General features: G+C 38.0%; 1 long non-coding RNA gene across 2 annotated transcripts; it reads right to left on the bottom strand.

Annotated features, from left to right (window-relative positions):
• Positions 1 to 70: 70 nt before the first annotated feature.
• Positions 71 to 26,617, bottom strand: LOC307194014. 2 transcript variants are annotated; one of them, XR_013830479.1, is made up of 4 exons: positions 26,287 to 26,617; positions 24,420 to 24,559; positions 20,748 to 20,912; positions 71 to 104 (listed from the first exon to the last, which is right to left on the bottom strand). It is a non-coding gene; the product is annotated as an uncharacterized lncRNA (long non-coding RNA). The 2 variants fall into 2 exon arrangements; XR_013830480.1 differs by lacking the exon at positions 71 to 104 and having other exon boundaries at positions 20,294 to 20,912.

Below are 26,617 nucleotides of genomic sequence, written 5' to 3'. Positions count from 1 at the left end.
ATTAGTTAAGATATGAATTTCAAAGTCAGACTTCATTTAATTGAATTCTGCGTATACGTATACCACTTACGGCGTGATCTTGTCTTCTGCCTCAGTTTCTTTGCCTGTAAAAGGGAAAAATAATAATACTTACCTCATTGGGGGTTTGAGTAGATTAAATAGAATAAAACTGTAATGAGCTTAGAAATGTGCTTTAGTAGAAACATTTCCGGGACTTCCCTGGTGGTGCAGTGGTTAAGAATCCGCCTGCCAATGCAGGGGACATGGGTTCAATCCCTGGTCCAGGAAGATCCCACATGCTGCAGAGCAACTAAGCCCGTGTGCCACAACTACTGAAGCCTGTGTGCCACAACTACTGAAGCCTGTGTGCCACAACTACTGAAGCCCGTGTGCCTAGAGCCCGTGCTCCGCAACAAGAGAAGCCACCGCAATGAGAAGTCTGCACACCACAACGAAGAGTAGCCCCTCTCGCTGCAACTAGATAAAACCCATGAGCAGCAATGAAGACCCAATGCAGCCAAAAATTAATTAACTATTTTAAAAAAGAAACCAAGTTTCTACTAGATGCGTGATGTTATTTCTATCAGTCTTCTTCAATCAGAAAGGAAACCATGATGTTAGCAGTCATTTATGTGAGGGCAAATACGAATTTGGAGTTCCTAAGTATTTTTATGTATTTACTAGAGGAGATCAGGCTTTGGGGTCAAAAGGATCTGGATTTGTCTTTGGGGGAATTTATTTACCTTTTCTAAGTATCATCTTTTTCATCTGAAAAGTGAGCAAAAGATGTACCTAATTCATATGGTTGTTTTGAAAAGTAAATGAAATTATTTATGTAAAATCCTCAACAGAAAAGTCACAAAGTACTTCATAAGTCATAGCTATTACTATTAATAGTAATTAACTAAATTGACCTGAATGTTACAAATAGATCTTCTTACAGTTTTCTAAAATTAACCAATTCAAAAAAGAGGTTAAATTTTTGTTTATTTTACAAACTTATCCTTGAATATTATGTAATAGTCATTGCCTAGTTAATTTGTTTTAAATTGAATTAGAGGGACTTCCCTGGTGGTCCAGTGGTAAAGAATCTACCTTCCGATGCAGGGGACGCGGGTTCAATCCCTGGTCGGGGAACTAAGATCCCACAGGCCGCAGGGCAACTAATCCCGTGTGCCACAACTACTGAGCCCACACTCCTCATCTAGAGAGCCTGCGTGCCACCCACGCGCTCTAGAGTCCATGCGCCACAACTAGAGAGAGAAAACCCGCACACCACAACTAGAGAGAAGCCCAAGAGCCACACGAAGATCCCGTGTGCTGCAAATAAGATCCGATGCAGCCAAAAATAAGAAATAAATTAATAAAATAAATATTTTTAAAAAGTGAATTAGAATTTTAAATAACATAAATTCTGTAGATGCATTCAGTTTCATATAATTCATCTGTATAAACAGTGTTGTAATTTCAGGATGAGTACCACATAGAAACATTAAAAATATTATTTAATGTATCTTAAAAACTACAGTGTCTAGTTGTAAAGTTCTATGCAACAAACGTGTAAAAAAAATACAATGAAACAAAAATTCTGTTTGGTCTTTTGGTAAACAAAGGCATATTGTGTTGTTTATTACAATAAAGAGGAGGCAACGAAAGGACTGACAGAGCCTAGTGAAAGGGGTGTCATCTATCTGAAGGGACAGCTTAAGCTCCATTTCCCTTCCTTAAATCTCCATTTAGCTCTGACACAGTGGCGCTGCCTGCCATTCATAGGCTTCAACTCTAAGGAGATATTCTTCCAACAAGAATGTTCTTGTAAGTGATGTAATTTAAAAGGTGGGGAAGAAAGAGCAAGCATATTTGCTAAAATCAACTCAGAAGATTGAGAGAGAAGCAGATAGAATGTGAACAAGAAAAGGTCAGCTCAGATTGAGTCTTCAAATTGTTGTGAGAGGCATTTGTTTAGAAAGATACATCAAGGTCACAGGATACAAAGTTCAAAGAGAAAAAGAATGAATTCAAAGATAATGTCATTGAGATGTATTTGATTCATGTAAAGGACAACACTAATGGTTATAGAAAAAGTGCTTTTCTATAACTTGAGAAGACAGAATTGATACACAACTTCATAAAACTTCATTGACCAGGAATGTATTTTCCCCTGAGGCTCAAGAGCTTTAAAGCCACATAAAATATTTCATCGTTTTGTGATTCATGATGCTGGCACATCTTACATCACATTCAATTAAAGAACAGTGTGTGTTTCTTCACATCATCTTCCCACAGAGAAACTGAGGAACACGAAGGCAAGTGACATTGTCAGGAGTAAAAATCTTCACTTCTATATTAAGTATTTTTGTTCATTTCTTGTTTGGTATCTCCATACTCACTTTGAAGCCGTTGCTTCCAATGTGACTGGGTACTCATATTTTTCAATGTCTATCAGTCTGCAACAGTTTAGTTTTGGTCTGAACTAGACAGATGGTGCCTGAAGGTCCCTTCTACATGCATTGTTTTGACTTTGAAAGGAATGAGTCAGTATGACAGAGCCGTTAAAGTTCAGTATTTGGTTTCAGACAGGGCCAGTTCAAATGCAAGACCTGGCTTATTTACTTCAAGTCTTTAAGTCTCACTTTCCTTAACTGTAAAATAGATAGCTTTTATAATGCTTACTGCATTTGATTATTGAGAGCATTAATTGCATATAAGACAACCAACATAGTGCCTGACACATGATAAAAACTAAAGGCGCAATAATTATTTTTGAGCTCTTTATTAGATAATGTTTGGAAAATTATAGGACTAGCATTTACTTATTAGGACGGGAACTTAAGTCCTTCTTGATTCATGAAGTGTCCTTAAGCTATAACGATCTCTTCTGCATTTGCCACTAATTGCACACTTAAGATACCTTTATTATTATTTTCCATTGCAGGGTAGAGATTATTGCCTCAAAGCATGAGATAAAAAGACCAGCAATGAGACTTCTACTTCTGGGAAGAGGGAGGAGATAAACTTTTCCCTACTTCTCTCATTAAGTATAGCTTAAACACTCTGCACATTCTCTGGGAAACAAACATAAATAGACTCTGAAAGGTGGAGAGAAGAAGGCAGACCAGATAGGAACCTTGGAACCCAAGGAATGACATGGCGGTAAATACCCTCAGTTTTCTTTTTGCCTTATGTATGCTGGACTGGGTGATGGAGAAGCCCACAAAAAACAGAAACATCAGTAGGTACAGACCATATATATATGTATAACTGAATCACTTTGCTGTACACTTGAAACTAACACAATATTGTAAATTAACTGTACTTCAATTTTATTTATTAATTTACTTTTTTTTTTCTTTTTTTTTTTTTTTGCGGTACGCGGGCCTCTCACTGTTGTGGCCTCTCCCGTTGCGGAGCACAGGCTCCGGATGCGCAGGCTCAGCGGCCATGGCTCACGGGCCCAGTCGCTCCGCGGCATGTGGGATCTTCCTGGACCGGGGCACAAACCCGTGTTCCCTGCATCGGCAGGCAGACGCTCAACCACTGCGCCACCAGGGAAGCCCTGTACTTCAATTTAAAAAAAATACCATAGATAAATAAAAATGGAATTCTAAAATAAGTTTAAGTAACCTATAGGAAGACAGGAAAGAGAAAACAGAAATTGTGAATGATAATACTTTCCTCCTAAGATCGGGAATAAGGAAAGGATGTCTGCTCTCCCCACTCTTCTTCAACATAGTTCTAGATGTTCTAGCCAGTGCAATAAAGCAAGAAGAGGAAATAAAAGGCATACTGATCAGAATGGCAGAAGTAAAACTGTTTCTATTTGCAAATGACATAATTGTCTACATAGAAAACCCTAAGAAATCTACAAAAATCTTTTACAACCAATAAGTGAGTTCATCAAGGTCACAGGATACAAAGTAAGCATATTAAAATCAACTTTGTTTCTATATACTAGCAATTAACATGTGGACACAAACATTAAAATATAATATTACCTACAATAACTCAAAAAATTGAAATACTTAGATGTAAATATTACAAAACATGTCTAGGTTTTCTATGCTAAAAACTACAAAACACTGGTGAAAAAAATGAAAAAAGATCTAAATAAATGGAGAGACATACTGTTTTTGTTGATTGGAAGAATCAACATAGTAAAGATGACAATTTTCCCTTATTTGATATACAAAGTTAATGCAATTGCTATCCAAATTCCAGTAAGACTTTTGTAGATACAAACAAGATTATTCTAAAATGTATTGGGTTGGCCAAAAAGTTTGTTTGGGTTTTTCTGTACGAACTTTTTTTGCCAACACAATATACAGAAGGGCAAAGGAAATAAAACAGTTAAGACAACTTTGAAAAAGAAGAATGAAGTGGGAGGAATCAATCTTTTCAATTTCAAGATTTATCATGTAGCTTCTTTAATCAAGACAGTGTGGTGTTGGTGGAAAGACAGATACATAGATCAATGGGATAGATTAGAGAGCCCAGAAAAGGACCCACATAAATAAGCACAACAGATTTTTGACAAAGGTACAAGTACAATTCAATGGAAGAAAGGTAGCCTTTTTTAAAAATGCTGCTGGAGTAATTGGATGTTCATTTTATTTTCTTATTTATTAATTCTTTATTTATTTATGTTGGCTGTGCTGGGTCTTGGTTGCAGCATGTGGACTCTTAGTTGTGGCATGCAAACTTAGTTGCGGTATGCATGTGGGATCTAGTTCCCCAACCAGGGATCGAACCTGGGCCCCCTGCATTGAGATCATGGAGTCTTACCCACTGGGCCACCAGGGAAGTCCCAGACATTCATTTTAAAAAAAGAATCTCAACCTAAACCTCAGATCTTATCCAAAAAGTAAGATCATGGACATAACTGTAAAATATAAAACTTTTAGACAAAAACATAAGAGAAAATCTTTGAGATCTAGAAATAGATAAAGCGTTCTTAGACTTGACACCAAAACCATGATCTATTAAAGGAAAAACTGATAAATTGAACTTCATCAAAACTTAAAAATTTGCTTTGCAAAAGATCCTGTTAAGAGGATGAAAAGACAAAGACTAGTGTTTAGAATACATAAAGAACTCTCAAAACTTAACAGTTTTTTAAAAACTCCAGTTAGAAAATGAGCAAAAGACACAAGGAGACATTTCACCGAAAAGAACATATAGATAGCAAATAAGCACAAGAAAAGATGTTTAACAACATTAGCACCAATAGGGAAATGTGAATTAAGATAAATCACTACACACTTACCAGAACAGTTAAAATAAAAAGAAGTAGTGAAGATCCTGGTGAGGACAAGGGAAAACTGGATCATTCCCAGATTGCTGGTGGGAATGTAAAATGGCACACGCTCTGGAAAATAGTTTAGCAGTTTCTTTAAAAAATAAACATGGGACTTCCCTGGTGGCGCAGTGGTTGGGAGTCCGCCTGCCGATGCGGGGGACGCGGGTTCGTGCCCCGGTCCGGGAAGATCCCACATGCCGCGGAGTGGCTGGGCCGTGAGCCATGAGAGCTGAGCCTGCGCGTCCGGAGCCTGTGCTCCGCAGCGGGAGAGGCCACAGCGGTGAGAGGCCCGTGTACACGCAAAAAAAAAAAAATAAAAATAAACATGCGACTACATAATGACCCAATAATTGTGCTCCTGGGCACTTAACCCAGAGAAATAAAAACTTAAGTTCACACAAAAGCTTGCACACAAATGCTTATACCAACTTTATTTATAAGAGCCCAAAACTGAAAACAACCCAGATGTCCTTCAATGGATGAGTGGTTATAAATCTGTGGTACATCCATATCATGGAATACTCTTCAGCAATAAAAAAGAATGAACTCTTGATACATGAACAATCTAGATAAATCTCCAGAGAAGTATGATGAGAAAAAACATAAATCATAAAAGGTTATGTACTATATGATTCATGTATCATTTTTGAAATGATAAAATTATAAAATGGAGAACAAATTAGTAGTTCCCAGGGGCTAAGGAGGGGTTAGAAGGAGGAGGGAAGTGTGTGTAGTTATAAAAGCACAACATAGGGATTCTTGTGTTGTTGTAACTGATCTGTATCTTGACTGTATTAATATCAATATGCTGGTTGTGAAATGATACTATAATTTTGCAAATTATTACCATTGGGGGAAACTGGGTAAATTGTACATGGAATTTCTACATTGTTTTCTTACAACTGCATGTGAAGCTGTAATTTTCTGAAAGTAAAAAGTTTAACTGAATAAAAAAAAACCACCAGAAGTCCTAGATTCTGATCCTATGTCTGGGTGATTTTTATAAAGACATTACATTACTCAGCTTCAGTTTACTCATCTGCAAAATGGAGGAAATGATACCTGCACTATATCCTGGAAGTGGGCAAATAAAGAGAAAAAAATTTTAAGAATTTGCACATAGCTACATACTCGGAATCAGACTTCTAGAACAGAAGGGACGTTAGTAATTTCCTATTTCATTGGTCTCCAAATTATTTTTTTCTGGACCATAGCCACCACAGGTTGGACATTGTGCAGAGTGATGGGAAGCTCTTTCTAAAGTCCCACCCCCACTCCCCTCACCACTCAGCCTTGCTTTCCTTTGTTTTCCATATTAGAATTCTGAGGGATTTTGTAGGAGAAAAGTGTTTCTTACTTAAGGCATTTTGAAAACAATTCTTCTAGTCCCAATCTTTCATTTTACTGACCAGGAGACTGGTAACCAGAGAGGTTTAGTGACTTACTCAAGACACTAAGTAGTTGGTGGTGGAGCTGAGAACAGAACTAGGGCTACTGACCCTCAGTCCAGTTTTTTTTTTTACTAAATCATGGTGCAAATAGCTTAATCAGGTAATAAATTTGCTAATGTAATAACATGTATTGTTGTTTAGAGCCGTAACTTTATACAGTCTTCCTTAAACAGATGGGGTGAATTTGTAGACATGTTGGTAGCGGTGGTATTGGATATTGTTTATAGGTGGATGGAATTCAAGGAGTGTCTTAAACATACATCAGTTAGAGTACATATTTGGAAAAAGCTTGTTGGTGCCACCTAGTGGTTCAAGTGATAGATATTAATAGTAGTACTTCAGAAGACATTTTAGAACCCCACTTCTGTTAATGCTATTTCTTTTTTTAAATAATTTTTATTTATTTATTTACTTATTTACTTATTTATTTTTGGCTGCTGTTGGGTCTTCGTTGCTGCATGCGGGCTTTCTCTAGTTGCAGTGACTGCGGGCTACTCATTGCGGTGGCTTCTCTAGTTGCGGAGCACGGGCTCTAGGCACGCGAGCTTCAGTAGCTGTGGCACGTGGGCTCTAGAGCGCAAGGCTCAGTAGTTGTGGCGCATGGGCTTAGTTGCTCCGTGGTATGTGGGATCTTCCTGGAGCAGGTATTGAACCCGTGTCCCCTGCATCTGGCAGGCAGATTCTCAACCACTGCGCCACCAGGGAAGCCCAATGCTATTTCAGTTGATACACTAAAAGTCATTGCCAGCTACCTCAGCCACTTTATGATGTTTTAGGTGAAAATGCTTTTCTAAATACAAAATAAGAGGCTCACTTTTGGTTTAGCGATAAAGTTTATCTCTGCTAATTAAAAAGTTTCTTCTTGATAGAGCAAATTACTTAAATTATTTTCAAGCCCAGATTACTTGTTAATTGCAACTAATTTTTAAGTCAGAATAGTGAATCCTTAGTACAGATCCTTAGGATTCCTATAAAACTAATAGTCAGGCTTAAAAGTATTAACATTCTTTTTTACAAAATCTGCAATTTGGATCTTTTACTAAATCAAGTATTACTCTGTATAAAAAAACCTTGTGACCATGTTAAAGACTAATGTCATAAGGCCTGCAATTAGAATTAAGTGCACAATTTAACCATTAGAAGGGTTTCAACTCTTTGAAGTTTTCTAATGAACATATATTTCTTTCAATGAAAACTTATACTTTAGCAGATATAATCCTTTTCCTAACATCAAAGCAATTATTTGAGCAGACCAATACCTCCCAACAACTGTTGAACACTTAAAACGCTTAATTACTTCTACATTGTTCACCATATAACAATTTTCTTTCTTTTATGAGGGGTCATGAAAGGAGTGAATCATAAAATAATTTGTTTGCTAAAGGTGTTATTAACTTTGGAAATTTCTGGTCTTCTGGGCTGGCCCACTTACCAAAGCTATTTTCGGAACAGTGATGACAATGATGAGTAAATACTCAAGTACACAAAAGATATTTGGTAGACAAGGATAAGGGAGGTTGTTAACAGCCTGTGGAGGGAACCTGAATAAATCTGAGAAAAGCAGGATACAAAAGCAGACATGGAGAGAAATGGAACCAATGACAGAAAGAGAAGAGAAAAACATTTAAGGAACAGAGGTGAGGTACCATCATGGCAAAAGCGAAAAAGGTCTGAGATAATGCTGAAAAAGTTTAACGAACAGGAGAAATTTGGAAAGCAAATTTACATTCCCATGTAAAAATATCAACCTGTGCAAAATTATGCAGTTGTTCCAGATTTTAGTAATTGAATATTTTTAACTATTGAGTAGAGGTACATTTTCACAATGCCAATTCAAAAAAGATTTTTTAAGAAAACATGCAAATGTAGCCCATTTCCAAGGGCTTGGATCAGAGATGAAGGTTATGGGTAGCACTCATTAGTCATGTCAGGTAATATTAAGTTCTTCATTTAAGTTACCCACTGACTAATTGAAGCTCTTGCCTCCTTAAAAAAAAAAATCTGGACTCTATTGGAATACCCTCAGTTTTTTCCAATAGAAACACTTCAGACTGAATGTTGAAGACAGGTGAGAACAAAATAGGTTTTGAAGGAAAAGTACATGAGGGCTTTTATGCTGACTTCCTAAAGTCACATGAAGTGGAATGTACATTGAGTCAGATATTGTTCTGATCCTGGCTTCATTGCTTATGCCCTCAGCTCATGACTTCAGTTTCTTCTTCTGTAAAGTGGGAATACAGCCTCTGATGGTTGTTGAGAGGATTAAATCATATATAGATTAAATCATAGGATTAAATCATATATATGTGGGTAAGGTGCTTATCAATGCTTGGCACACAGAGGGTGATTAAGAAATGGTAATTTATTTTTTCAGACAATATTTAGTAAAGCAATCAGCAAAGCATTCAAAGTTCTTTCCCATGGTCTTTTGGTTTCACTGGCAGCATAGACTTGAACTGGCAAAGAAGTCACGAGCTGTTTTTAATGTCTCACATAAAATTCTTAATGCCCTAAGAATCTATTATTATATATAATTATAACAAGTAGATTTTGTACCTAGGGACACATTTTAAAATCTTCTAATAATTACGAGATAGTGAAACTCACTTCTTCCATTTTAACTTGAGGTCGCAAATTTTTTAGTTTAGAGACAACGTGGAACTTTTTAAAGAATAAGGGAATAGTAAGTATGTAGGCTACAAAAAGAGCACTTCTATTTTTAGGATTAGTATCGACCAAATGTGAAAAGCTGGTGTCTTCTAAAGAGATTTTTGTACCAAGATTTGAGAAAATACTCTTGCTCCTGTTAACATTTACAAAGATGTATAAATGAATACAGACTATAACTTTTAAGAATTCTATTTAAGACTCACTACGCCTTCCGTTATTATTACTGTCCAAAATCCAGAACATAAACATGCCATAATTGATAGAGTGTCACTATAGAGATGTAGTGTCTACATGAGGGCTCCTCAACAACAGTTTAAAACTCACACACTCTCACATTAATAAGTTGTGCCTGTAGGCATCCTTTCTTAACTCAGTGGTTTACTGATGAAATCAGCAAAAGAAAAAAACAATGGTTGGCATATTGGTAAAGGGCAAGTTCAGCCCTTTTTTAAAAATCTGGCAATTTAAAGTAAAATTATAATGGAAAATTTAAATAAACTTTAAAAACTTTGAGTACTAATTATATGTAAGAAATAGAACCTAAGCATGCCTGTTTATATAGCTTTGCCATTTGAAATCTTGCTTAATATTTCTTATTAAGCCACTAAATGTATTTTGTCTGTTTTTTCCAACTAGATTATTTAAAAAATTAAAGCCCTTCAATACTGTTCTTTGCTTTTTCAAATTCATATTATTGTCACTTTATTTATATCTAATATTATTCTATTTAGTTTGTTATTCAATCATTCATTTGCTCACTCAATTTGGGCAAGGTTTGGATTTGCCTGGGTTCCTTATGCACATATTCTAGCCAGGGCTGCAGGAGAAACACTTAGAAGTGCATTTCTTTTTTTTTTTTTTTTTAACATGTCTATTGGAGTACAATTGCTCCACAGTGGTGTGCTAGCCTCCGCTCTACAACAAAGTGAATCAGCTGTACATATACATATATCCCCATATCTCCTCCCTCTTGCATCTCCCTCCCACCCTCCCCATCCCACCCCTCTAGGTGGTCACAAAGCACCGAGCTGATCTCCCCGTGCCATGTGGCTGCTTCCCACCAGCCATCCATTCTACACTTGGCAGTGTACACATGTGCATGCCACTCTCTCACTTCGTCCCAGCCCACCCTTCCCCCTCCCCATGTCCTCAAGTCCATTTTGTAGTAGGTCTGCATCTTTATATATTCATCTAGAAGTGCATTTCTTTAATCTGAGCAGTTATTGAACTTTCCTTCAGCGTGGTTACAGTTTACCTCTTAGCCTCCTCTCTCTCTTCTATCTCAGGGAAAGAAGTATGTATGCAAGTGAGTAGAAGGGCTTCCAAATGTTGCTCCATTCCCCAGGTCCAGATGGAAAGAAAGATGGGGTGAGCTGCACAGTTAAAACCACTGCCATGTGCTCAGGGGCTCTGAAGGTATGAGAACAAAGAGGGCCTTTCACACCTGTGATGTAAGTTACCAGCACCCATTGTCCTCAGCTCTTGCTCTTCATTCGTCACTTATGCCTCTGTGACATCCTAGCCTATTTGCCCAAGGATTCCCTGGTCTGATTAGGAGAGGCAGACTAAAAGGCTGTAAAATCAATCCCAACTCTGCAAGTCTATGGTGTTCACTAAATCTTTTTATTAAATTTCATCAATGACAAAATGCTTCATTAAACCTAGATATTACTATCATATTTTTTGTTAGATTCAATGAATATCTTTTTTTTTCCTATGTCACTGAACTAGTTTTACCTTTTAGTATATCATACACATTGTTCTTTCATGCTTAAAATAGCCCCTAAAATGGATTCAATTTGCACAAGTGTTAAGGGGAGGAATGACTCATTTCAGGGCCTTAGACAAAAATAAGACGTGCTGCTGACTTACGGTCTAGTGAGAGGAACTGATGTACTCATGGCCAATTATAACCACTGTGGCAGAGGCAGAAAGTAGTGCCATGAGAACCCAAAGAAAACCAGGCTTCTTGAGAAGCGTGCTATTTTAGCTGAGTCTTGACAGCTGCCTAGGAAACAAGGTACATGGTGGGCAAAGGCCTGGAAAGTCTGAGGTCTGTTCTGAGAATGTTTGGTTTCATGGGTGGAGTGTAAAGGGGGCAAATCAAAGTGGGATCAAAGAAGTAAACCTGGCACAGTGCCTGGCATATGGTGGGTGCTCAGTCAATGTTGAAAGAAAAGAAGATGCATATGTCACTCCTGTGCTCGAAAACTTCCCATTATACTCAGAATAAAATCCTGGGCCTTACTCTGGTTCATGGGGCCCTGTGTTTCCTGCCCCCTTAACCCTCTCACCTTATTTCTTACCACTTGTCACCTTGGCTAATGCTGCCACTGGCTCCCTTCTCTTTCTCAAGCATGCCAAATCTGTTTCTGGCTCATGAATGGCAGTTCCCTCTGCTAATACCACTGTCCTTTCAGATATGCCCACAGTTCCACCTGTCACTTCCGTCAGGTCTCAGATCAAACATCTCCTCCTCAGAGATGCCTTCCTTGACCACCTCTTCTGGAATAGTCATCCCAGTTACTATTCACTTTCTCTATTTTGATTTTTCTGTGTAGCACTTATTCATGCTTGATACTACATCCTTCGTTTATTTGTTAATATTCTATCTCCCCCACTAAACTATAAGTTAATTCAGTGAGGATAGGGACTTTATTTTCTTTACCTCTGTATCTCCAGTGCCTCGTATATAGTTGGTTTCAATAAGTTATTTAGGGAAGGAAAGGAGAGAGCAAGGGGCCAGTTGATGGAGGGCTTTGAATACCATGTCCAGTTATTCTGCAGGACACTGTCTCACTAGCCATACCTCTTTACTCATCTCTGGGCTTACAGATGGACCCTCCATAAATTCTTAACATCTTTTCCCTCATTAAAGAGGAATATATTAAATACCTAGCAGGTAGTTAATATATTATTATGCATGCAGGAGAAAAAAAAGAAATCAGTGGATGATTCTTTAAGTCTATAAAGGGCACTTATTATTGCCAGGTGCTGGGCTAGGTGCTGGGAGTATAGCAATGAACAAGACAGATTTGCTCTCACAGAGCTTAGAAGCAAGTAGGGAGAGCTGCAGTGAAGCATGACCAGCGTTTTGTATAAGGGAGTAGGGTAGGTACTCTTATCTGCTCTTATTAGAGGAAACGATGTTCATGCTGAGACCTGAGAGGTGAGTTAGCCAAATAAAAGGGGAACAATAAAGAGTACCTCAGAGTGAGGAAGCAGAATGTGCCAAAGGGGGTGGGAAGAAATCAAAGAAGTCTGATATGCCTGGAGCCTTAAGTACTCTGTCTTCCAGGTATTTACATTCCAGTGGGGAGGAAAGACAGTCATTTGAGGCAGTTAAATAAGAATACAAGGATCTACAGGAGGAAGACCAATGGTCATAGTAACTGAGTGAAACAGATCCTATAGAAGAGTCTTAGAGGAGAGAAATGAAGGGAGAGTGTGGGCTAAAGGTAACTACAGGTCTTCAAGGAGAAAAAGGGATGCAAGAAGAACATGGAAAGCTGGTTGGGATGTAGCTAGATAGACAGAGGGAATGGACCTTCTGATCAGGAGAACTGGTGTTTGGAGGAATAGGATGAGACAGGACTGCTTAGACTGTTAAGGTGGGAGAGGACGAAGTGATAAGTCTTGGTAGCTAGATTTCAAAAGGAGGCCTTGGAATTTATTTGAGGATGATTAGGAGATAGTGAAAGTAAAATGTCAAGGAACAAGTCATTTAATAACAAATATTTACTGAGCACCTACTGTGTGCCAGATACTAGGCGGTACCAATACAGCAGTGAATAAAAGTTCCTGCCCTCATGGAGGTTACATTATAGGAGAAAATATTAGGTGATAAAAATACACAGGTTAAACCAGGCAGGAAGGTTACTACTCAGAGCCAAGAGAAAGTGATGCAAATGAAATACTATTTAAAAGTAGGGAAAGAAGGACTTGAGCAAGAGATTAAATATGTTGAACAAAGGCGAGACAAGAGCTCTGGATTTTTGCTTTGCTTTACCTTCCTGACTTCCAGTTTGTTTATCCTCATATTGAGAAATTAGTCTGAAGTTAAGACTTTTAAGGAATCAAGTATTGACTGAAGCCTGATATATTCTAGGTTAGTAAAAATCTTAATTTATTTTACATGCAACTTTGTAACAATCTAAATTATTTAAAACAGGGATTCTCTCAGTCTCTCTGTTGCCTTACATGGGTGCCTTACCTAAACCAGTCATCAATTGTGTAATCAATAATTTTCAATAACAGTTGAAATAGAACTGGTATATTGCACATGGTAGGCATTCAGTAAATATCTATTAAATGAATGAATGTTTTCTAATTGTTTAATAAGTTAGAGCAGAATCAGAGTTTTTCTGATAATGTTCTCATTTACTTGAATTCTCATATACTATCCTGAATGGGAGAGAAAAAGGAGGGGCAGTATCTTCCTGCAGGTCGAAAGGATATTTCCGATAATTGCCAGTATGTCTTATCTATGCCAGAGGCCGCCACCTAGGAACCTTGGGAATATGAAAGTCACCCATTAAGTGTGTCCCAAGGGGAAAAACTGAGATCTACTCCCTTAAAAATCACCCCCCAATTTTATCACTCTACAAATTACTTGTTTTCCTTTTTCCATATCCCTTGCTGATTTGCATCCAAATGTATACATATTAGTTGTATATGTATACTTTATTCATTATTTTAAGTAATATTAAGTTGGACACTTTAAATAAAACAGTCTAGATTCTCTACGGCAGATTCAGTTCAGTTATTCTTCTACTGTATAAGGTAATCCAACAGGTTTATAACCCAGGCATTTAACAATGAGTTGAGACTAATTGCCTTTGAATATGGTAGAGTTTCCTTGTTTCTTTAAGCTTCTCCAACGCTTCTCCACCCTTGCAAAACCAATCCACCCCCACCCAACAGCTGACCCAAGGAAGACTCATGTTCTTCACTTTAACACACCTTTTACTTTAGTTTATATACTTCCTGCTATCTGGGATGCTTCTCACTCCATGAAAATTCTATTTTAAAAAGTTTAATTAAAAAATATCACATTACAGAAAATTTGCAAAATAGAGGAAAAATATTACCTATAGAGCTATTCTCTAATACAAAACATTATATTTTGGTCTACTTGTTCAAGCCTTTTTTAAAGCTAGTTTTTTTTGGGTTTTTTTGCGGTACGCGGGCCTCTCACCGCTGTGGCCTCTCCCGTTGCGGAGCACAGGCTCTGGACGCGCAGGCTCAGTGGCCATGGCTCACGGGCCCAGCCACTCCGCGGCATGTGGGATCTTCCCGGACCGGGGCACGAACCGACGTCCCCTGCATCGGCAGGCGGACTCTCAACCACTGCGCCACCAGGGAAACCCCTAAAGCTAGTTTTTAAATTATAAAAGTAATACAAAAGTTTTGTTTCTAGTAATAGCAGAGTAGCTTATACTGGACTAAGCCTTCCTACAGGTAACAGTTATGGACTTTGGATAAAATATATAAAATAGCTGGAGTGACCAAAAGCTGGCACAAACTGGAGAGGACTTAACCCTGGAGAAAAGGGAATCACTTGGTGAGATCCATGTTTAAACAGATTTACCCCTGAGGGCATTCCCCAGTGAGTGCAGTAGAGAGTAACTAGAAATTAAGCTGCACTCTTATCAACTTGAGGTATCAGAGGACACAGTTTGGGGCTGCCAGACTAGTTGGAAATTCAGGGGGAGATTTTTGGAAATGAGAGCCATTGAGATGGGAGTTCCAAAATACGTGCACAAACTTCTTTCAAATTTTTGGATGACCTCTGATTTGCAAATACATGGTCTCAAAAAGCCTAGGAAAGAAACAGCTAGAAAATGCCGAGTAGAGATTCCAATTGTTGCCCACCATTGAAGAGACAGAGTTTGGAGTTTGAATCCTAGTCTCTTAGTCCACTTGGGCTACCATAATAAAATATCACAGGGTGGGCGGCTTATAAACAACAGAAATTTATTTCTTACAGTTCTGGAGGCTGGCAGTCCAAGATCAGCGTTCCAGCATGGTTGAGTGAGAGTTATCTTCCAGGTCATAGTCTTCTTCTGTATCCTCACATGGCAGAAGGGGGTAGGGAGCTCTGTGGGATCTCTTTTATAAAAGCACTAATTGCATTCATGAGAGCTCTATCCTCATGACCTAATCACCTTTCCAAGACCCCACTTCCTAATACCATAACATTGGGTATTAGGATTTCAACATGTGAATTTGACGGGGACAGAAACATTCAGACCATAGCACCTACCAAGTCCAAGGGGCTTGGTACACACTTTAAGCTTTTAATCGAAACTCAAGAAGGGCATAACTTTGAAGTAAAGACTATTTCCTAGAACTAAAGATTTGTTCTAAGACTAAGAGTAAAATTGAAATAGGTCTGTCCTGTAAATATAAAAAGTGAACTTATACAAGATCAAAGTCATTAGCTGGTAACTTAGCTGCTTGCTAGAATGGAAATCAGAGCTTTTCAGAGGAAGATGAACTCATGTATTATCTACAATGTCTAGAATAAAAAATATTAAACATATAAAGACACAGGAAAACCATGACCCAAGATCAAGAGAAAAAGCAGTCAACAGAAACAGACCCTGGGATGACCCCTATGTTAGAATTAGCAGACAAGGACTTTAAAGCAGTTATTATATTTTCAAAGACAACAGAAAAAATAGTTATAGCAAGTGAAGAGATAGAAGAATTTCAGGAGAAAAATAAAATCTATTTTAAAAGAACTAAAATGAAATTCTAGAACTGAAAAGTACAATATCTAAAATGAAGAATTCTCTGGATGGGCATGACACCAGATTGAAGATGGCAAAAGGGTCAGTGAATTGGCAGAAAGATCAACAGAAAAATATCCAGTCTGAAGAGCAAAGAGGAAAAAGATGAAGAAAAATGAACAAAGCCTTAGTAAGTTGTTAGACAACATCAAGCAACCTAACATGCATGCAACTGGAATCCAAAAAGAGAAGAGAAAAATAATATAATGGTAAAGAAAAATTATTTGAAAAAATAATAGCTGACAATTTCCCAAATTTAATGAAAGTATCAACTTACAGTTCCAAAAATTTCAGTAAACTCCTTGTAGCAAAAGTACAAAGAAAATCATACTTGTGCACTACCAAACTTCTGAAAACCAAAAATAAAGAAAAAGTCTTAAAACAACCAGAGGAAAAAAATGTATTACATACAGGGAAAAAATGAAAAAAATTATGGTTATATTCTCATTAAAAACAATGGAGGCCAGAGGACAATTGTGTGACAACTTTAAAGAGCTGAAAGAAAGAAAGAAAAAAAAAAAGTCAACTAAGAATTCTATATCCAGAGAAAAATATCTCCAAAAATTAAAAACAAAAAATAAAATGATAGCTGAGAGAATTTATCACCAGCAGGCCTTCACTGCAAGGAATAAAAAAGATGTTCCTCAAGTTGAAAGTAAATGACATGATATGACATGTCTAGAGTTTGTCCAGTGCTTTGAAATGAAGAGCTGCAGAAATGGGCCTACTTAGCAGACATTTTTTTAAAAAATATTTATTTGGTTGTGCCAGGTCTAGGTTGCAACAGGTGGGCTCCTTAGTTGCAGCATGTGGGCTCCTTAGTTGTGGTAGGTAGGATCATTAGCTGTGGCTCACAGTTTCCTTAGTTGTGGCACACAAGCTCCTTAGTTATGGCATGTGAACTCTTAGTTGCAGCATGCATGTGGGATCTAGTTCCCTGACCAGGGATCAAACCCAGGCCCCCTGCCTTGGGAGTGCAGAGCCTTATCCACTGTGCCACCAGGGAGTCCCAGCAGACATTTTTTTTTTAACACCTTTATTGGAATATAATTGCATTACAATGGTGTGTTAGTTTCTGCTTTATAACAAAGTGAATCAGCTATACATATACATATATCCCCATATCTCCTCCCTCTTGTATCTCCCTCCCACCCTCCCTATCCCACCCCTCTAGGTGGACACAAAGCACCAAGCTGATCTCCCTGTGCTATGCAGCTGCTTCCCACTAGCTATCTATTTTACATTTGGTAGTGTATATATGTCTATTGCACTCTCTCACTTCAGCCCAGCTTACCCTTCCCCCTCCCCATATCCTCAAGTCCATTCTCTACATCTGTGTCTTTATTCCTGTCCTGCCCCTAGGTTCTTCAGAACCTTTTTTTTTTCTTAGATTCCATATATATGTGTATACGGTATTTGTTTTTCTCTTTCCTTCTGACTTACTTCACTCTGTATGACAGACTCTAGGTCCATCCACCTCACTGCAAATAACTCAATTTCGTTTCTTTTTATGGCTGAGTAATATTCCACTGTATATATGTGTCACATCTTTTTTATCCATTCATCCAATGATGGACACTTAGGTTGCTTCCATGTCCTGGCTATTGTAAATAGAGCTACAATGAACATTGTGATACATGACTCCTTTTGAATTATGGTTTTCTCAGGGTATATGCCCAGTAGTGGGATTGCTGGGTCACATGATAGTTCTATTTTTAGTTTATTAAGGAACTTCCATACTGTTCTCCATAGTGGCTGTATCAATTTACATTCCCACCAACAGTTCAAGAGGGTTCCCTCTTCTCCACACCCTCTCCAGCATTTATTGTTTGTAGATTTTTTGATGATGGCCATTCTGACTGGTGTGAGGTGATACCTCATTGTAGTTTTGATTTGCATTTCTCTAATGATTAGTGATATTGAGCATCCTTTCATGTGTTTGTTGGCAATCTGTATATCTTCTTTGGAGAAATGTCTATTTAGGTCTTCTGCCCATTTTTGGATTGGGTTGTTTGTTTTTTTGATATTGAACTGCATGAGCTCCAGCACGCATTTTTAAAATCATATGAACTAGTTGAACAAATCTCTGTTAAGACCCTGTAGAAAAGGTTTTGATTTGAAGTGACAAGATTCTGGATCTTAAAGGAAATTGGATCTTTGGAAAAATCATATTGCAAAAGGAAATACTGGAATGTTTCCACTGCTGCTTGGGCTTGAGAGTGAGGAGGTATATCATGAAGTGTCCAGTTTTATTGAAACCACATGGAAGAATTGCAGGACAAAACTGAGGAGTATTTTCCCTCCTTTCCAAAACAAGTGTGACTCAGGGAGGGCCCCTTTCTCTAAATCTTCTGCTCAGCTCGAGAATTTGTGAGCTGCAGTCTGTGCACTGAAGATGAGATTCACTAACCTGTCCCTAGCCAACTTCTGGATTTCTATTAAAAAAAAATCCTTTCATTCAAAGGAAAATAATGGACATCATGCTGCAGTTTTCAACTCCTTACATTTGTGAACAGGCTTATTTATTTCAGGTGAAAATGAACTCTGTCCTTGTTCTAAGTTCATCCCAGAATTGAGAGCATACTAAAGCACATTATAAGCAACACATGCAGTCTAAGAATCTTATAATGATATGGTCTTAATTCTCCTCTTCCATCTTTTGTGCTATTGTCATACATTTTACTTTTACATGTTATAAACCATCAATGTATTGTTTTTATTTTTCATATAGTCAATTATTTTAACAGCTATTAAGTATAAAGAAAATGTCCTTTATATTTACCTACATTTTAAGCACTTTCTCAAATCTTAATTTCTTTGTGGAGATCCAAATTACTGTCTGATATCCTATTACTTCTGCCTCAAGAACTTCCTTTAGGACTTCCCTGGTGGCACAGTGGTTAAGAATCTGCCTGCCAGTGCAGGGGACAAAGATTCAATCCCTGGTCTGGAAAGATCCCACATGCTGTGGAGAAACTAAGCCCATGTGCCACAACTACTGAGCCCACGTGCCGCAACTACTGAAGCCTGCGTGCCTAGCGCCTGTGCTCCCCAACAAGAGAAGCCATCGCAATGAGAAGCCCACCATACCGCAGCAAAGAATAGCCCCCTGCTCGCCGCAACTAGAGAAAGCCAGTGTGCAGCAATGAAGACCCAACGCAGCCAAAAATAAATAAATAAATTTATTAAAAAAAAAAGAACTTCCTTTAACATTTTTCTGTAGCATAGATATGCTATTGCATTTTCCCAGTTTTTGGCTGAAAAAGCAGTTTTCCTTCATCTTTAAAAGATAGTCTTGTTGGGCATAGAATTCAGAGTCATCAGATTTTTTCTTCTCGCACTTTAAAGACATCACTCCACTGTTGTTTGGCTTGCACAGGTTTGTATATAACACTTTTTCCCCCCTTTGTCTACAAGATTTTCTCTGTAACTTTAGCCTTTCAGCAGTTTGAATATAGTGTGTCTAGTTTTTGTTTGTTTGTTTTTTAAATCCTTCTTGGCATTCTCTTGAGCTTTGTGCAACTGTGGTTTGATACATTTCAACATTTTCAGAAAATTCTTGACCACTATCTCTTCAAATATTTCTTCTGTCTCATTTTCTCTCTCCTTCTGGAATTCAAATTACACATATATTAGCCCACATGATTTTGTCCCACATCTTTTGAGTGCTGTGTTGTTTCTGGGTTTTTTGCTCTTTTTTTTTTGAGCTTGAGTTTGGATAATTTCTATTTACCTACCTATCAACAACTTCACTCTTTCTTTCCTTGGCTGTGTCAAATCTGAATGTGTCTGTAGAAGACATTCTTATAATTTGTTATCCTGATTTTTTATTCTACCATTTCATTTGACTCTTTCTTATAGCTTCTTTTTTTCCTTTTTTTTTGGCCGTGCCACGAAGTATGTGGGATCTTAGTTCCCTGACCAGGGACTGAACGTGCACCCCCTGCAGTAGAAGCATGGAGTCTTAACCACTGGACAGCCAGAGAAGTCCCTCTTCTAATTTCCTTGTCTGTTCATTCCTGTTCCTCACCTTTTCCACTGAGAGTTAACATGTTACTCACAATGATTTTACTTATTTTTTCTCATAATGATTTTAGATTTCCTATCAGATAGTTCCAATATTCATGCAACCTCTAAATCTGGTTCTGATTGCTTTGTCTCTTGACAATGGGTTTGGAAGAGCTTTTTTGCTTTTTTCTATCTTGTACTTACTGATATCTTGCTGCTCATAATGCGTAGAACAGTAGAGATTGAGATACATAGTATTTATTACTGGATATGACACCTCTTCTGCTGGCCTGTAGAGTCAATATAGTTAGGAATTGAGGTGGGTTTGTCTTTTGTTGTTGCTACATTTACCACTGGTTTTAAATTTCACTGGACTTACCTTGTGGTTAGGGTGAGAATTGGTTTACTAGAGACTTTTTCTCAATGTTCTGCTTCTACCTTAAGTCTTCTCTATTAGTTTGTTCCTCACAAGTGGTCTCTCCCTGCTCTTGCGCCTTCCCCCCACCATACACTTCTGTTGCTTGTTACCTGGTACTTGTTATTTGGTGCTTGCCGGGGGGTGGGGAGGGCAGTGAGAGGCTGGAAGAGCTTTCTGTATTCCTGCTTCAGCCTCAGGTTCAGCCAGACCCTGTCTCTCTGGTCTCAGGAATGGAGTTTTCTCAGTGATCCTGTACCTCACCCAGAGGTAGGAACCTGTAATGGACGGAAACTTCACTTTTACTTGATAAGCACTGAATAATAAACTCATTTTATAGTATAACATTATCTTCCCTCAAACAAAAATCTCCTGTTGGATTCCTTTTGTAGGGATCCATTAAAGGTGATGCTTTCTTCTTTGAGGTGAATCTGCTCCACTTCAGATTAATTTTATCTGATTATGAACCTCCCCACTCCAGTTTCAAGAGTAAAAGTAAAATCTTCCTTAGTATTTTTAAGATTGAGTGGAACCAGTAATATGCTCCCAACATAGCTAGAGATTTCTCACTCCCCACTGATAATCCTTTTCATTCTCTACTAGTACAGTCTTTGAGAATTTTTTTTTTTAACATTTAGTTCCATTTCAGCCCAGGTGATCTAGATTTGAAACCTATAGGCCTATAGGCTAGTAGTTCTCAAATTTTATCTTGCATCATAATCCCTTGAGGGCTTGTTGAAAAAGACTGCTGGGTCCTATCTTCAGTTTCTGATTCAGCAAGTCTGGAGTGGAGCCCAAAAATTTGCATTTCTAACAAATTCCCAGGTGATGCTGACACTATTGGTCTTGTGATGTTCTCATGATGATCTACTGATATAGATTAAATAAATAAATAAATAAATAAATAAATATATATATATATATGAACTGGTTAAGTCCATTTTCCTTAAAGGAGTTTAGCTATAGTAAGTAGTGACCCTGGTATATCTAGTCACTTAAGATATGCAGCAAAAATGGATGCCTATTTTTAGATATAGCTGAGTCCCTTCAGCATGCTGTGCAGTGTTTATGATGCATTGTAGGGAATGCAGGCAGCTTGGGCCTGAAATGTAAGAAGGCAGTTGTGTTGCCTTTCCTAACTTAAACTTGCAAGAGACTTATATTTTAGGACATTTGCCGCCCTATACCTGGAGTTTTAGGCTTTTTATCTCTCTAGCAAGAAGAGAAAAGGCAAAGTAAGGGGATTGGCTACCCCTTTTCTGATCAAATGTATGCGCCTGTCATCAAGGTGCTTGTTTCATATGAAAAAAAAATCCTTTTCCATTTCTATTTGACTTCCTGGTAAACTGGATTCGATTGGTCTGCATGTGTCCTTTTTCCCAGCCAGGTATATGTGGTATGATTGGACACATGGTCTTCTATTTTTAGACTATCACTGGTGTTACTCAAGGTTTGGGCTATATGATCTCCTTTTAACTATTAACATAGGATATCTACATTTTAGGTTCTCACAAGGGATTTTACTTTTGAATTCTCCATTTCCATTTAGAATATGAACACGTGATATTGCAATGCAGTAGGTCTCAAAATATGGTCCCTGGACTAGCAGTATCAGCACCATCTGTGAACTTGACAGAAATACTAATTCACTTGCCCCATCCCAGACCCTAAATACTGAATTAGAAAATAAAAGTGGGGGGCTTCCCTGGTGGCGCAGTGGTTGAGAGTCCTCCTGCCGATTCAGGGGACACGGGTTCGTGCCCCGGTCCGGGAAGATCCCACATACCACGGAGCGGCTGGGCCCATGAGCCATGGCTGCTAAGCCTGTGCGTCCGGAGCCTGGGCTCCGCAATGGGAGAGGCCACAACAGTGAGAGGCCCACATACCGCAAAAAAAAAAAAAGAAAGAAAAAAAAAAGGAAATAAAAGTGGGGCTTAAACTATATTCGAATAAGCTCTCCAGGTGATTCAAGCTTGAGAAACACTGCTGTAGGGGAATGATTAAGCTAACCAGTCCTGGGACAAGAAAGATAGTGAATACTACACACTTGGATTATAGTACTTTGATCTCTCTTGCAACTATGTCATAACATTTGTGGAAGCATATCTTATATTCTAGATTTTTCTTTTGAAAGCAGAAATAAGAAACGACCATCTGAAGAGAAATACTACCCCACAAAGTAGAAACAAATGAGGACAATGTACATTAGGTATATAGACCAACTGTAAAACCCATGAGAAAATTCCTTCCTGAGAAGTGATCCAAAATGTTTATTTTGCCCAATGAACTGATGGGCTTCTTTTACATAGTAATGATGTTTGTAATAATCCATTTGTCCATTTCTAACTTGGTTGTCAAAGAGTTTTAGCAAATGTTTTACATTTAATTGAGTAAGTTTCCCCTTAGGAAACTGAGCCTAGATTTTCTAATATAATTATCCTCCCCAATTTATAATCCAATTCTTATCTCTTGTAAAAAATAATTTTACAGCTATAGAGTATGTGGCTTTATTATAAAGAGCTACAAAATATTCTTGAGAAAAGGGTATGGACAAAGATAGTAAAGCTCTTCAAGGAGCAAGTCTAGTGCACAGCATGTGGTCAATACATGTCTAAACAAGTCCCTCATCCAGCTCTCGCTGCCTCTCCGACTCTCCGACGTTCCCTCCTACTATTCTACTTCTTGCTCACTTAGCTATATAACTACAATAGCCTTACCGTTTGTCAAAACACTCAAGAACATCTGCACCTCAAGGCCTGTGTTTACGCGGCTCCCTCTGCCTGGACATGCTCTTCTCCCAAGCACCTGCACAGTTTTTGCCCTCCCCTCCTTCCAGTTTTGGCTCAAATGTTTCCTTCTCAGTGAGGCCTTCTCTGACAAGCTCTCCCTCATTCCTGAAATCTCTTATCTTGCTCTATTTTTTCCATAGTATCTGTTGTCTTCTAATATTGTGTAGCTGCTTATTTTCAATCTTCCCATTCCTTGAATGTAACCTCCACAAGGCAGGGATTTATTTTTACCTGTTTGCTTCCGGGTGTATTCCTACCCCATAGGGCAGTCTGGCTTGGAAGCGCTAACAAGAACTTGAATGACTGAGACAAAGTCTGCAGGAATCAGAATGCTTATATTTAGCACGTTACAAAGCTTTCTTAAAAACCTGTCAAGACTTTTTCCTCCACAAAATGTATCACAATTATTGATTCACTCTTCCCTTTGAAAAACATCAAGTAAACATCTACTATGTGCCAGGCACTATACTAACTGCTGAGAACAAGGATGAAAAAGACTTTGTCCTTTTATGGAGCTCATAGTACAGTAAAATAGAAGAAACAGATTAAAGAGAATTTAAAACCAGAAAACCAAGGTATGTATAGGGTGTCTGGAACATAGAAAATACTAAAATTTAGCTCCCCTCCTCTCTGGTTTTTCTACTACTGGTCACAGTAAAGGAAGTAGTGGACATCAGAGGTGCAGGCTAGCATGGAGTTAAGAATGAGATGGGCAGGACTCTAAATTTCAGACCAAAAGAGTAGATGAGATTATACAACTCTTATGCAGAAGATCATTATGCAACAAGGTTAGCTGCATAACCTTGATCTGTAGGCTGATAAATGGCCCGGATGACCTCAGGATATTTTCTGGGAAGTATTATGTAAACTCTAAAAACATCCAAAATTAGGGATAATCCTGACATTCCAACAACTATGAATTTTAATGAAAACAAGAAATATGGGGTAGCGACTATCATTAAGTATTTACTAAAACACTTACTAGCCCATACTTACCAGCTGCCTCTTCTGTGGCAATTGCATTTTGTATGGCACACCTATACACTTCTTGACACATCCCCCCACTTTTGGTAACAGGAACTGGGGTCCACAGATGGATTAGATGCACACGAGTAGAGAGTCAGTGTTCCTGGAATCTGTTAGGATAGATGTGGCATGGTTACAGAGGTGTACTTTTTCCTTCTTTCCAATGGTTGAAGGAGGTCCTCTGAAATCCACCTCATTTCTTTCTCCCTTACTGACCCCAGAGTAAAAAAAATAGGTGTTTATGGTTAATTGGGTACATTATTCTAAAATTTTGCTTTAATATATTCTAAGAAGAAACAATCCTATTAAAAATTTTTACACATTAAAAGATTCTTTGGAAATACGTTATAAACATTTATCAAATGATCCCAGAAAAAGTAAATTACATTCTAAAGTAAATTAGTACTTTTAAAAGTCACAAATTATTAATGTAATTTCTTCAAAGTAATAATATAATAATTACATTTGTTGGGCATCAATCCACTAAGCTCAAGAACTGTTCAAGGCACTTTACATAGACATGTCATTTACCTGAAAAAACTGAGTCTGAACGGATAAATGATTTGACCAGCATCACACAATTATAAAGTAGTGTAGGTGAGATTTACATCTACATCTGACTGAATCCAAAGCTCCTTCCACCCTGTCAAGTGTTTAAAAAATCAGTACCCCATAGGTTTTGAAAAGATATACTATGGATCCCACAAAATTTTGATTCAAATTGTTTGCTAAAATGCTTTCCTCAAATTTATAAATACACTCACATACATGTCAAATTGTAAAACACTGGAGAGCACATACACACTAAGTTATATTGTCAAGTTATCTCATTTTTGTGTGGAGCTTCTTATGTCCTGTACTTGGTCTTGATTTTCTTTAGGTCAGAACATACTCACACTAGAGTATACTGCTAGAGCACATGTTTAGCATGGTTATTGTGAAAGCAACTGAAGTTAAGATGCATCTGCTCAGTAATGCTCTGATCCTAAGAATTATATAGTAACAAGTGAGAGTCATGCTGTTGTCACACATATCTTATACAGACCTATTTTATGTTTTGAGTACAGGCATCCTTCAGTATCTGTGGGGGATTGATTCCAGGACTGCCATGGATACCAAAATCTGTGGCTACTCAAGTCCCTTAAACAAACTGGCATAGTACCGTTGGCCCTCTGTATCTGTGGATGCAGAGGGCCAACTGCACTTTCTTTTGGGTTGGGGTCATATCTGTGAGTTAATATGAATACAAATTTTATCTGTTTTATATATTGGTATTCCACACATTTTCAGTGGGGGAGAAAAATTTGCTGCTAAAACCACAGCACTATCAATGTTGCCTATCTTACTTGGGAATAAGAAAGATTCTTGGGAATTGAGCTCCCATCACCAATTAAAAAAATCTATTTTTGAAGGATGCAAAGTTTCTTTTGCATGTAGGTATATGAAAATCTTTTACAAATTTATGGTCTACTGGGCATAGTTAGAATTTGCACCAGGAAATCAACTAGACGCTTGAGCATTAAAAGCATTAATCTTTTAAAAAATCCCATTACAGGGCAAAGGGTTTAGTTAATAATAAGTCCTAAGGAGAGAAAAAATTAGTGGGTGTGGGGGCAGGGATGTGGGATTAGAGAAAGAATGTGCAAGAAAAAAAACCAAGAAACGCCATCCTCAAAGTGTAAAACGATCAAACTAAGTGATACAGGGGGAAAAGTCCTAGATTAGGATCTGGGGAAAAAACAATGGCAACCACCACTAAGTTTGAGTAAGAGCTCTGCTTTGTACTAGGCTTGGGATGCTGACCCAGTTAATAATATGTACATCTCAGCTTTCTCACCTGAAATTTCTCACCTTTATTCACCCAGCCTGTTGTAAGAATCAAATGAGGTATCCTATTGAAAAAGACTTGTATCAGAACAAACCTGTAAGAATAATTGAGCGTGGGGAAGGGGAGAGAAGGTAAATCCTTCTCTTTCCCACTCTCATTGTCACAGACCTGTAAGACAAAGTACAGGCCCTACAAGCTGAATATTATTCAGGACAAAATCTACTAATATTGCTCATTTCTTTACACATTTCCTCCGTTTTTTCTCTTCAGCCTTTTAAAATTAAAATATAGTTAATTTTTGTGACCTGTTTATTGGAATTTAAGCAGTGACAAGCTGTGA

This window comes from Stenella coeruleoalba, assembly GCF_951394435.1.
Source record: "Stenella coeruleoalba genome assembly, chromosome: 11".
In the NCBI taxonomy this organism is placed as follows: domain Eukaryota; kingdom Metazoa; phylum Chordata; class Mammalia; order Artiodactyla; family Delphinidae; genus Stenella; species Stenella coeruleoalba.
The sequence above is the reverse complement of the archived record's forward strand: the minus strand, read 5'-3'. Positions and strand labels throughout refer to the sequence as shown.